Source organism: Oreochromis niloticus, linkage group LG7, assembly GCF_001858045.2.
Source record: "Oreochromis niloticus isolate F11D_XX linkage group LG7, O_niloticus_UMD_NMBU, whole genome shotgun sequence".
NCBI lineage: Eukaryota > Metazoa > Chordata > Actinopteri > Cichliformes > Cichlidae > Oreochromis > Oreochromis niloticus.
The window spans coordinates 18300915-18314208 of record NC_031972.2 but is presented as its reverse complement, the minus strand read 5'-3'; the positions used below and the strand labels follow the sequence as shown (position 1 = coordinate 18314208).

At 39.9% G+C, this 13294-nt stretch overlaps 1 long non-coding RNA gene across 2 annotated transcripts in view; it reads right to left on the bottom strand.

Annotated features, from left to right (window-relative positions):
• Window positions 1–6496, bottom strand: part of LOC102081771 (uncharacterized) — a 68486-nt gene extending 61990 nt beyond the window's left edge. Inside the window, exon 1 of one of the 2 annotated variants that reach the window (XR_003220867.1) lies at window positions 6366–6496. This is a non-coding gene — a long non-coding RNA (uncharacterized LOC102081771). The remainder of the gene's footprint in view (window positions 1–6365) is intronic. The other variant, XR_266714.4, reaches the window with a different exon arrangement.
• Between the last annotated feature and the right edge of the window lie 6798 nt (window positions 6497–13294).

Here is a 13294-nt window from a genome sequence, read left to right as displayed (position 1 = left end):
ACTTACATCCACTTTTGTCTTCATCATTTCTTTAGGGTTTTGCATCATGTAAAAAAACATTATCAACATTATCAACATACATTATGTGCAAATAAATCTGCATTAATTCCCAGCTCTTCCCAAACACAAAATGATGAAGATTTTCTGCCAGTGAGGTGGTAATAACACCCAATTTCTGCCTTTTTGTTAATTTCGTGACATCTCTACTGGCAAATATGAGCACAGAGAACATTCGAGAGGACTGAAGGTACCAATTAGAGTCATTTTGGCATGAATACCACCTTTACTCCTCTCACTGTGCCAACCCAGTATCAGCACACAGACATACAGTCTTTAGTTTGCAAAGAAGCTTCCACATACTTTAAGTGATTAAGTCCCTAATGGCAACAAGGCCAGACCGGTACAGTGGTATCTGGCATCCACAGCCGCTTGGATGCTGTGTGAGAACTATCACTTCCAGTGATTAAATCCCAGCAGTCATCTTATCTGAAGGCAGCAGGGCAGGTAAAGTGCACTGCAGTGGCAACTGTTAATCTGAGGGAAGTGCTGCGCATTCTCAAAGAGCAACCCGGTTTATAAACACCACTTCCTGTGTGGGTGCCTTGTTGACTGAACCACACTTCACTTTGTTTCTCTCTACACTAAACTGGCTCTGTGGATTTCACAAGGCAAAACGTGTTTAATAAGTTGTAAAGGGAGTACGAGGACAAAGTGCTCACGTGGATGCCAGATACGGTTGGGTTCGTCCCAGTACGTGCACTTGCAATCTACAGCACTTGAGCACAATGTTGCATAGCCAGATAGAAAAAACGCATCCCATGCAGTGCACTCAGCCAACACTCATCCTAATAAGATATTCACAGCTGTATCCTACAATTTACCATGGTTTATGGCAGCACACTAGTCCAGCCACTGGGGGTAGTGCACCTGCTGGTTTCAGGACAAACAACAATCAGCAGACTCAAAAATTAGAGGACATGGAAGACTGAAGCTTCTTATGGTGCATTCACACCAAGCGTTCTTTGTGTGAATACATGCGTGTTGGAAAAACCACAAATGTTCGCCCCTGACAGCCAATGAGGACTACGACTGATAGCTGGAATCACGTTACGCTAACCCTTGATTTCACTCACTTTTCTTCCTGTGCATTAGTTGAGAATGACCGAGCTAAAATCCTGTGGGACTTCCATATACAGACAGACAAACTGGTGATAGCTAACCAACCAGATATAGTAGTGGTAGCCAAGTAGAGGAAGACAGCCAAGCTAGGCGAGTGGCTCCAGCAGATCCCGGGAACAACATCCAAGATCTCTGTCCAGAAGAGCCCAATCCTAGGAACAGCAAAGATACTGCACAGGCCTCTGGTGAAGGACCCAAGCTTGAAGGATAAAGACCAGTTTATTCCAAGATCCAGAAGGTTTTCACTGAAGCAGAAATATTTTAACCTTCACAATTAGAATGACATTGAATTTATGACACTTGGACTGATATTAAATATGTTTTGTTTTTTTTAAACAGTGAACTTATTTGATCCACTCCAATCTTCCTATAATATTACACTTAGTGTTTTTTGTAATGCATGCTACGTATGTGTCGTACTATGATTTAATCATGAGGTGGCCTGTTTTCTTCCTTAAACATCGTAATTATCAGAGATTGTTAGTATGACTCAAGTAAACATGTTGTGAGAGGAAAAATGCCACTGGGAAATGGTGGAGCCACATTTATGAGTTATTCATAGTAAGAGTCACTAAAGTCTTAGAGAGTTATGTATAAAACCTAAATGACAGAAAATGTTTAAATTAGGGGAATAATGAAAACACTATTTAAAATGTCTTTTATGTACACTGCTCAAAAAAACATTAAAGGACCACTTTAATCAGAGTGTAGCATCGAGTCAGGTAAACTTCCAGGACATTGATGAGTTCGGTTAAGCAGCAGAGGAGGTTGTTAATCAATTTCAGCTGCTTTAGTGTTCATGAAATTAACCGGTGCACTAGAGGGGCAACTCAAAACAGGAATGGTTATTACACGTGGAGGAAACTGACAATTTCACCATCCTCATCTTTTCTGTCAGTTTTTTCACTAGCTTTGCATTTGGCTAGGGTCAGTATCAATACTGGTAGCGTGAGGCGATACCTGGACCCAACAGAGGTTGCACAGGTAGTCCAACTCCTGCAAGACGGCACACCAATACGTGCTATTGCAAGTATTGCTGTGCATCCCAGCGCAGTCTAAAGAGCATGGAGCAGATTCCAGGAGACAGGCTGTTACTGTAGGAGAGCTCGATAGGGCGGTGCAAGGTCCTTAACTCATCAGCAGGACAGGTATTTGTTCTTTTGTGCAAGAAGGAACAGGATAAGCACTGCCCGAGCTACAAAATGACCTCCAGCAAGCCACTGGTGTGAATGTCTCTGACCACACGATGAGACACAGACTTCATAAGGGTGGCCTGAGGGCCTGACATCCTTCACTGTGCCTTGTGCTCACTGCCCGGCACTGTGGAGCACACTGACATTTACCAGAAAGTACCAGAATTGGCGAGGTGTGCAATCGCCTTGTGATTGAAACTGATCGCTAAAATTACTTCCGGTCAGTCGCTAAATGTTAAAAAATTCAGTCTAATTGTTCCATTAAATTCGTTTTTCTAAGGCAATACAACACATTAGCTAGTCAAAAAGTTCACCTCATCTTTTTATTTTTATTTTTTTAAATCTCCAAGAACAAATGTAATAAGTTAAAATATGAACTACTTCAATGTTTATTCACTGACAGAAACGCTGTCTATGAGTTTGTTCATGTTAGAATCTGCGATCTCATTTAAGAACCAACTGCACTGTTGTAAAGTGGAGCTTACTTATTTGTTTATTATGCTGATTTTATTAAATTAACTTAATCATGGAACCATCTGAGCCCGACTTGGCAGTGTAGTGGTACGCTCTTTATCAAATAAGTATGTCTAAATGCTTTCTGTAATCTTGACACATGCATCTGTGATTTCCCAATCACGTCTCCTTGTTAGGCATGAAATCAACAGTTACTTTCATCTGTTAAGGTGTGTTGAACTCACAACATCCACAAACAGAAACAGCGAAGGAGTAAATTAATCTCAACGGCCAAAAGAAGACAAAAGCCCAGAGAGCTGCTCTGTTTTCGATAAAGGATGACACACCCTTAAAGTTAAACCTTTAATCGCAGCAAAAGCACTACTAGTGACAAGCTTTATGCTTTGTAATACCACACCTTTATTAACCTGTACCACAACATAGCTAATCAGGGAAACCTAGGCCTTTGAACTGCTGAAAACAACATACTGTAATCTGCAGTGCTCCTCCTGGCAAGATGAAAGTATCAGCAGCATGAATAATTAGGCCAGCAACACCCAGCTACTCTCTTTTCACAATTTAACACACGTAGATAGGAGGTCATTGTAAAAGAGGCACAGGACAGTCTGCAGAACTGGAGAGGTGATTACGTCATGGCGACACAAACCAGGAATAGTTTGTATCATTAAAGAGCAAGGGAGTGAAGAGCAGGTAAGAGAAGACCTAGATATCGCCGCCAGGCCCTGCAGCCATGTTTTTCAATGTCTGAACCACTTAGCGAATGAGAGAGAGACACAGAGAGAGAAAGGACAGAGAGAGAGTGACACACCAGATATTTCATAGCCTAATGCAGCCTGGAAAGTGGCAGTTCTGTTGAAAAGCACATGAAGCCTCCAGGCAGCTTTCTGGACCTTGGTAATCTTCTTCAAATCTCATGCCTAATGCTCACTCACACCCAAACACCCATCTGAAATGTTCCCAAAAAAAGAAAAAGAAAAAAAGGCTGACCGGCCGCCTGGATGGCTGGATGGCCGGATAATTGACTGGGTGAGTGAAATCAATGCTGTGAACTGGATGAGCTTTTCAGCTCCACTAACAGCACGCTGGTTCAGTAAGAGTTCAGCATGCCACAGTAAATGGTCTGGGGGGTTTGTGTGTGGCTCAGCTGGGAGGACACTGAATCTTCACATGAATCCGCTACAAAGGCTGCTCTGCTGGCGCATGTCACCGAAAAGGACTTTAGAGACGAAGAGGCAGAGTTCATGTTACACTTTGTCACCGTCCATCATTTTGACTCAAATGAAACTTGAATAATCACTAACCATAAGGTTATTTTTCATTGTTATCATTCGCTGGGAGCAGCAGCCACTGAAACACAGCTGTCACTGTGCCCGAACAGGCAAACTTATATAATGAAATTATACAATTAATTAAGACAGTACAATTAAAATATGAGTAAACCATTTACAAGCAATTGCCTCAACAATAACAGTGCGAGTAGAAGTGCATTAAACTGTAGCTGCATAAGCCAGTAACACAGACAGAGACACACACACAGCAAAAATGCACAATTAATAAAGTGCAAAATACAAAACCAACCCAAATCTCTGAATTTAAGCACCAATAAAAACTAAAACATCAGTAAAATTTGTTTGGGCAAAATATTAAAAAAAATAGGGGCAGTGATAGGCAAAACATGTGCAGCCTGAAGGAACTGCCTGCAGGTCATTTAAAAATCACCTCAAATTTATTCACCCAAACCAGCTCCTTAACTTTCAGTTGATTTTGCAGCTGATGCCAGGAGCTGCAAATTTGAATGCTCTTTTGCCAAATTTAGTGCAAACCTTCGGGGCAGACAGAAGGAACAAGTCGTGGGACCAGAGAAAATGATTTCCTACACTTTGCAAGGCAAAAATACCCTTACAAATATAACTGTACCAGTGACTGAAACTCCAGAATGACAAAAAACAAAAAACAAAACAGACAATCTGAACCAAGCAATCAATGTACAATGGTGGGTAAGAGCTTTAAGGTTTGTAGTAAATGTGAGTTCGTCAAGATAGACAGTATCCAGATATGTAAGCAATGTGAGAATGCACGCAAATGACATCCCCACAATCCAGTGCTGACATAAAACTGGAAACAACAACTGATTTTTCCACCAGTTACTGAATTTAATATGGATTTGATTAATTATAATGCAAAATATTCAATTTTGCTCAATTTCACAACTGTAAACAATCCTTTTGTATATTCCTGGATCCAGATCTGATCTTCCGCAACTCCAAAAGACTCCAAAATCCTGACAGAGGAAGAACTGCAACGAAGCCTCGACTAAAGTGCTGAAGAAGATTGTCGTGAGAGTTTTGATGACTTCTCTTGGTTGTTTTTTGGGGGGGGTTGTTTTTTTATTCTGCAGACTGAACCCTCACTCAGAGTTTCAAAATCAGGAAACATTTCTCCCAGGGAAGTGATCAGAAGTCAGCAGTGCTCTATGAACATGGGATTTCCTGATCCTGCTAGCACTCGCTACAGTGGAAGGAAATCCCACAGCACACTCTGCACAGCACGCTCCACTCTGCACAATGCAAAGCTGCACCTTTCTGTGGCCCGCAGATTCCACAATGCAGTGTTTTTGGCTTTATGTTAAGAAGGAAACCAAACCTAAGCATTGCACACACATACACACACACACCCTTGGACGCCTGCTTGTTGTATCTTCAGAATATATATACAGAAAATCTCCTCTCTTAGCTCGATGCAAGACATTAAATAGGGATATCTGATAATGTCAAACGCATCCTTGTAAATAAATACATTTACTTCTCATTAACTGTTTTATTTAACTGAAGATTAAAAGCTGAAAAGCACACGATCTGAGAGAGGTATCTTAGTATGATTTTTTTTCTAGAGGGATTTCTTTGCTTGAAAAGCTTTTCACGTGGATGGAAACTGTTGCATGCCAATGGCATACAACGAAGCTATAGTTGGAAAAGAAAAAACATGCACAGCTAAAAAAAAATACATGGCACAGTCTTCATTTAGATTTTCCAGAGTTGAACAACATTTTGATTAAATTTTGCATTCACAATGAGATAATGAAATGAATTAATATATTAAGGGGGATTTATAATAAATATTTTTTAATACATAGAGATATTAATAACTATATGCCTATATGCGATAATGCGATTAGCCCACATATTAAGGAGGAATGAAAGTACATGCAGGTATATATACACATATAGGAAGATATCACCATCTGTTGCTTGGCTTGCTCTTAGCAGCACTTGAGGGTTTTTTTGTTTTTTTTTAAAGCATTCAAACAAATCTAAAATAATAAATAATATAAAATATCCAAGTAACAGACAGTTTAAAAGATGGAGGTAAGCTTCAAAAATAGTGTTTTGGTCGATGCCATATTGTTTTTTTGGCACCGGAAGTAACCTTATGAGCTAGAACTAGCTAGCTTGGTTTGCAAAACTCACAGGCACATATTGGCTAATTAGCAAGCTAATAAATTACTAGAACTTCACTCACCAAAGCTGAAGCACAGACTTCTTGAATAGTCTGTACCACGAAGCAAGCCATGATATTAGCCATATAATCCAGATAACGGCTAGAAACAGACTCTGATTGGAAAACATGTCAGTGAAAGTGGCCACACCCCTAACTCAATTACCCAAGTGGATGATTTTTATTTAATTTTTTTTAAAGAAAAAAAGAAATCACCACACTCACAGCTGCAATGACAAAGGGGTAATATCTGTAGAAGCTTAAAGTGTTTTTGAACCAGGGTGTAAATATGCTGTAAAGTTGGCCATTCTAATATTTTAATATAGTGTAAGGGGTCTGACTCGCTTTTGGGTCCAGCGTGAAGCGGCACCTAGGGGAGGTGCAGTTGGGTTAATTTTCCATCCCTTCACTTGGAACCCAGCGTCTACTTGCTTTTAGGCAGCACTGATGACCACCAGTTATAGGAAAAGTCACGCTAAATATAGCGATAATGAGGTGATGATCACTGCTGTGGGTGAGTCGGATGTGAAGCACTCAACCTGTGTTGACATGCATTTCCACATTTATGTATATATGATCTTTCCTTGTTGATGAAGCTTATAGTTAGTGTGAGAACAGGTGACCCTGAGCCCTCTCTTAGTTGTGCTTAAATAGCCTTAGGTTGCTGGAGAGCTTCCCATGATGCACTGAGCATCAGTCATTTTCACTTTCTATGTGTTTATACACCACTACTGCATTTAACCATTAGTAATTATTAAACTCTGGAACTTTCTCCCACAGTGTGTCTTTTGTTCTGTCTCATTCCCCTCACCTCCACCTGGTCACCGCGGATGGCCACCCTTCTCTGAGCCTGGTTCTACTGGAGGTTTCTTCCTGTTAAAAGGGAGTTTTTCCTTCCCACCATTACCAAGTGCTTCCTCATAGGGTGCTGTTTGATTATTGGGGTTTCTTTCTAATATTGTAGAGTTTTCAGCTTACAATATAAAACTCCTTGAGGCGACTATTGTTGTGAATTGATGCTGTATGAATAAAACTGAACTGACTTGAATATATTTTTGCCTCTATGTCCAAAAATTCCTACCCAACAAATAAGGATCCAAACAGTTGCATGTCTGGGTACTGAGTAGGAACACCGGCTCAGTCATGTATAAAATATGACCGTGTTGAGCACTGCAATGTTCTCCCTGCACTTGGCCTCCTCTTCACATGTCAGGGCCTTTCTTTCCTCTCCGTCACATGTGCTCACTCATCATCTGCAACTATCACCGAGCGGGCAGGCTTCCACTCTTGCGCCCAGGGTACCTCTAAGACAGGCGCAACGTTTAAATCAGTCCCCAGGAAAAACTGGATCTCTTCCACTGTTTAATTCCACAGACTTTGAGGCATGCAGTTGCTAGGCAACAGTAGAAATGTGTGCCCTTCTCTGATATCCATGTTGGTTTCATTTCTGCATATGCCAGCTTTGACTCAGATCTAAGTTAAGGAGATAATTGTCATTTATAAAAATACACTCCCAAAGCATTAGGCGAGATTTAGCAAACAAACAGCTTCAAATGAAACTGTGTGTAGTTTTGATTTTCCATGTTTTTATTTATTGTACAAAGGGAGAGCGCTTACACTAAAGTGTTTGAGTTGTGGCTGAAAAAATGAGTTTTAATGAGTTCTGACTCAGAATACTGAGTTATTCAAATATACTCAACACACACACTCAGCTTCTTGGTATGCTAACATGCGAAGAGTAAACAAAGTTTCACTGTGTCACAGCATCTGGAACAGAGAGAAATATTTAGCTTCAGAAAAAGAAACAGCATATTTTGGCATCTCTTTAAACTAGTACATAGACACGTCAAAACAATCAATATTTTGTTGTGTGGCTTGTCCTTATCTTTACTGAGCGTACCTTTGCTTGTAACAGACACACATCACAGAAAGCGTGTTTCAGTTCCGATGAAAAAATCAGTGCACGTCTTTGTGTTTTTGTGACTGTGAAGCTAAAGAAAAACTGCGTGTGTTTGTGTGGCTTTTGTGTCTGCTGCTATAAAACCCTCTACTGAACATCCCCGTCCCTGGGGTGTTATGTTTGTGCATGAGAGGCTAGTAGAGGTGGAAATTGAAATCGAAATGACTGTGTGTGTCTGTTTTTCTTTGTTGTGTGCATTTTTTAACCCAAAGGTCCATCTGTCTATACATTGGTGCCGTGCGATACTGCAAAATATGGTATCTGATACAAAGTAAATATGGGGCCAGTATTGCTGATACTGATATTGACTTGGACGATCGAAACAAAGTATCGATCCTATCACACTACTATCGATCCGATACCAATACCAACATTGGTATCGATGCTATCGATATTTGGATCAATCTGCTCACCTCTACTACACGCAGCTACAGACCTACAGACCTTGGGCACAAATGCTTGGTGGGACCTAGCCAACTTGTTTTGATTAGCAGGCTCTTTATTAGTTATGTCTTCAGTAATCCGACTTATCCAGGAATGTAGAAGTACTGATCTTCTTCCAGGTTGGACTCTTTAATGACATTTAAGTTTTTCTCTAATCCACACAGGATTAAAAATACACACACAGGCTCAAATATATACAAACGCTTATCACAACAAGTGCTGAAGGTTCTACGGTGCATTAGTGATCACGACTGGGCAAGGTTTTTTTTTTTCTTCCTTTTAGGTCTCCGTCCACTTCAAAAAGAATCAAAGAATGTCTGTCTATTGTCTTTCCAAATATTTGATAAAGCCTCACACACACAGGTAGACCTTAGACCCTTGGAGAAATTCCTCGGCCAACAGAGGAGATTTCATTACATGAACAGGATTTGCTGTGTGTTTGTGCGTGTTCGTTCTGCTTTGAGGGAGAGACTGCACCAAGCCGAGGAAATACAGTGCCTTCTCATCAGTGCTGCTTTGCTAATCTCACCATGTCTGCCTTTGCTATTTAAGTTTTCATGCGCTGTGTTTGAGACATCAGTGGTTTCAGATGGTTGTTTGCAGCCAGCTGCGCTCTGCACACTCTGCTCCCACTATCTCAGTGTTTTCATCTCCTTTGCAAACAGATTTCATCTGTTTGGGCTCTTGCTCGCTTTGTGCTCTCTGTCAGCGAGACCCCAAGCAGAGAGCATCTTCTCCTTCTCCCTTTTTCTTTTTTCTTTCTGGTCCCCACAGGTAACAATGAAAATGTTTGTGTACAATTATAAACTCGCTGGCCACTTTGTTAGGTACACTTTGCTAGTACTCGGTTGGACCTGCTTTTGCCTTCAGAACTGCCTTAATTCTTTGTGGCATAGATTCAAAATTACAAAGGAAATAAGCAGCCTAAAGAACAGCTCCCACAGAGGGACAAAAAAAAACCTGAACATGAAACAGGAGAAGGAGAGTCTCTCTGTCAAGCTCACTGAAAACGGTCAGAAAGACGAGGCCTTCACAAACACATGCAGCTCTCTGGAGGACACCTTGAGGAACTAGGAGAGAGAAGGTGGAGCAAGACAAGAGAGTTTTGGAGGAAGAAAACAACTCAACAGCTCCTGGAAGTCAAGGAAGACACCGAAGTAGCCGAGGGAAGAAAAGAAAAAACTGCTGAAAGTAGGAAAGAAAGATCTGTATGGAGAGCATAAGGAGTCAAGGATAAATGCAAAGATAAAGAAAGTCGGGCAAAGAGAAGTGCAAAAAGCACTGGAAGAAGAGAAAAAGTGGATAGAAGAGGCAAATAAAGCAGCTGAAGCTGCACGGAAAGACACAGAAGTGAGAAAAAAGCATGAGAACAGACGAAAACAGAAATAGGTAAAACAAAAAAGAAACTGAAAGAGACAAAATTAGGATTAAACAGTCAGAACTGGAAAAAATATTGGTAAAAAAAAAAAAAGTAACGATACTACTGAAAAAGAAAGAAGAAATAGAGATGAAAGTGCTGAGAATAAAAGAAGCAAAGAAACACCTGAAAAAAGAAAAAGAGGCAAAGAAACTGGAGGTGCTTCTGGTGCAGCTCAACTTCCTCTTCCTCCTCCTTTACCTTACCTCTTTATATCCCCTCCACTCCCATTCTCTCTAGCTTAATTATCACCTTTTCATGTCCATTCATTATCTTTATCAGTCTTCCACACCCTTTCCCTCTTTCACCCTCCCTCTATCTCCTCTATTATCACCTCTTTACTCTCCTTCATCCCTTTCTCTCTCTTTCTTTCCTTTTTTCCCCCTTTTCCTTCGCCCCCAACCAGACACCCTGATTCTGCTGGATGTTTCTTCCTGTTGAAAGAGCATTTTTCCTTTCCACCCTCTCCTAGCGTTTGTCTCTAACACTGTAGGGTCTTTACCTTTACCTTACTCCCTCAATCATCCCATTCCCTATACCCATACTCTTCTACACCCTCTATCAACTGAATCAAATAGCATTATAATAATTGTCCATCCATGCATCGACAGATGAACATAAACAGACCTCAGCTTACAGGTGGATTTGAACCCAAGACCTTCTCACTCTTAGGTGACAGTGCCAACCACCGCAACTCCATGTTGGCCTCTGTTAATAATCATCATCATTATTATAAATCATTAAACAAAACCAAATAATATTCCTGCATGGTTGCTGCATCTATGATTAAAGAACATTTTCTTTCACATGGTTATCAGACTCTTTTAGGATTCTTAGAATACTTCTGTTGTTAAATGAGATATAAAAATGTTTTAGGAGACCCTGAACTTCCTTTTACTGTTAATACATCAATAAAAGTAACTGAAAATGGAAACCAAAAATGTTCCCAGTAAATATTCCCATTGCTCCATGTCTGCTACACTGGAAATTCTTTGCTTTGTTAGAGTCCAGGAAGAAGTCCATAAAGTCCATAAATCGTAATTATCCAACATCCCCAGATCTGTTTTCTTACAGTTAAGTGGAAGTTTGCACAGTGTTTGGTAAGTAATCAAATTCTCAGTGCTATATTATAAACATGAAGGGATGCATCACATGACAGAAACACCCATTTAGATAAAGAATTGTCTTTCAAAGCTTTAAAGGTTTTTTTTATTAATGGTTTCTGTAAAACAGATAATCAGACAGATTCCAGTTATGGAGTCACAAAATAACTGAGTGACTTTATTACCTGATCCAAGGTTAAACTTTCTGTAGACGAAGCAGGAATTTAATCTTTAACAATCACAATCGTCAAATGGGATGACGAGAAGCCACACGGGTAATTGCAGATGTTTGAAAATCTGACATAGTCTTCTAAAATAATAATAGCTGTTATCTCATTGAAAATGCGGCATGAATTACTTTTTTCCAGTTGATCAGAAGGCCAACTTAATATGGGGATTAGTCTATTAAAGCTGGTAAAACATCAACGACATATCTTATAAAAGTAAGCATGATTACGGTATGGCAAGTTGCAGAAGATTCGATTATTTTTCAGTCGTTCTATGGAAACAGAGTCTAATCTTTAGAGAAAGATTAGACTTGAATACAATTTATTGGTATGATAAAATAAAACAAAATGCTATTTGAGGAGTGACAGCTTCTGGAGCTATCAATTTCACAATATTTGTTTTTTTAAATTAATGAAATAGAATTCTAAGCACCACAGGAGTGTTTATACCCACAGTGGGTATAGCAGAGCAAGGGCTGTATGTTTGGGGCAAAATCCTGTCACACATACTAATGTTGGTGATGCGAAACAAACGCAACATTGCACTGGTGTCACTGGTGCTACCGTGTAAGAAAACCTTCCTTTAGCCAATTTCCTGAAGATCTATTAAGAATTATTCACAGTCAGTACAATGTCTCAGGCAATTTATCACAGTTATTTTCTCTTTTATTTCATAATTTCATAGGAAGCCTCTTTTTCGGTCACTGCTTCCTTATGATGATGATCAGTCAGTAAGATGGAGAGTAAGGATCTTTGGCCTTACGTATGTTACCGTGTGTGGCTTTGTTTCCGTCACATCAAATAAAATGTGTTTCGTTTGGCATGACAATAATTTTGCATCCACTGAATGTTGCTACATTAGAATAAAGCAGCAGAAACTCATCTTTCAGACACTTTAACATCTTTAGCTCTAAAGATTAACAATTATTGGCCACAGGCAGTATCGGGCAACAGACTCAAACATCACAGTCTATAATAATACAAGGACATCCAAAAAGTCTTCAAAATTAAAATAGGTTATGTCATAACATCTTATATAAAGTTTCACATGTATGGGAATAAAAGAGGTTTTGTCTGCCTTTTCATAGGCAAGTAAACTTGCTGGCCAAGATGGTAACAGCTGAAAGGGACTGATGGAGGGTGTGAGAGCTGTATGACCAGCAGAGTCAGACAGTGGTGTTTAAACTGTATCTGTTTTGTCTTGTGTATAACAGTGAGGCTATTATGCCAGGATTAAATACTGAAGGTCCAGACAGATTCAATGAGTGACTTGTAAACCAGGCTTAAAACTTCTTTACTGATATAAAACTTCTGACCTTCCTTGGCAGATTTTGAATCGTGGCTGTTGAGTTATCTTGTATATTGAGTCAGAATATACGAGAGAGAGAGAGAGGTACCTACCTCTGTTCCAAGATATTTGAAAGACTCACCTGCTCTACCAGCTGTCCTTGGGGTTAGGCATGTCGCCTTTTGCCCCTACAACACTGTTCCTCTGTCTTGCGTATAATAAGCTTTAAGGTGTTTTCCATCAGTGACCTCATGTCACCAGGGCCATATCATCTGCACATTTTAAAAGAGTCATTGTTGCAGTACGGGAAGTACTGCTATTTGTATAAATGTAAAAAGAAAAACTGGTGATAAAACACGATCTTGTGGCAATCCTGAGTTTAAAACTCTGTTTAGATCCATACCACCAAAGCTGGGTTGACCTGCATTTGGATTAAACAGTAAAGTAAAATGTGAATATTCGCAGTATTAAAAGAATATGAATAGTATGAATAGACCCCTAGTTTGAGGATGTA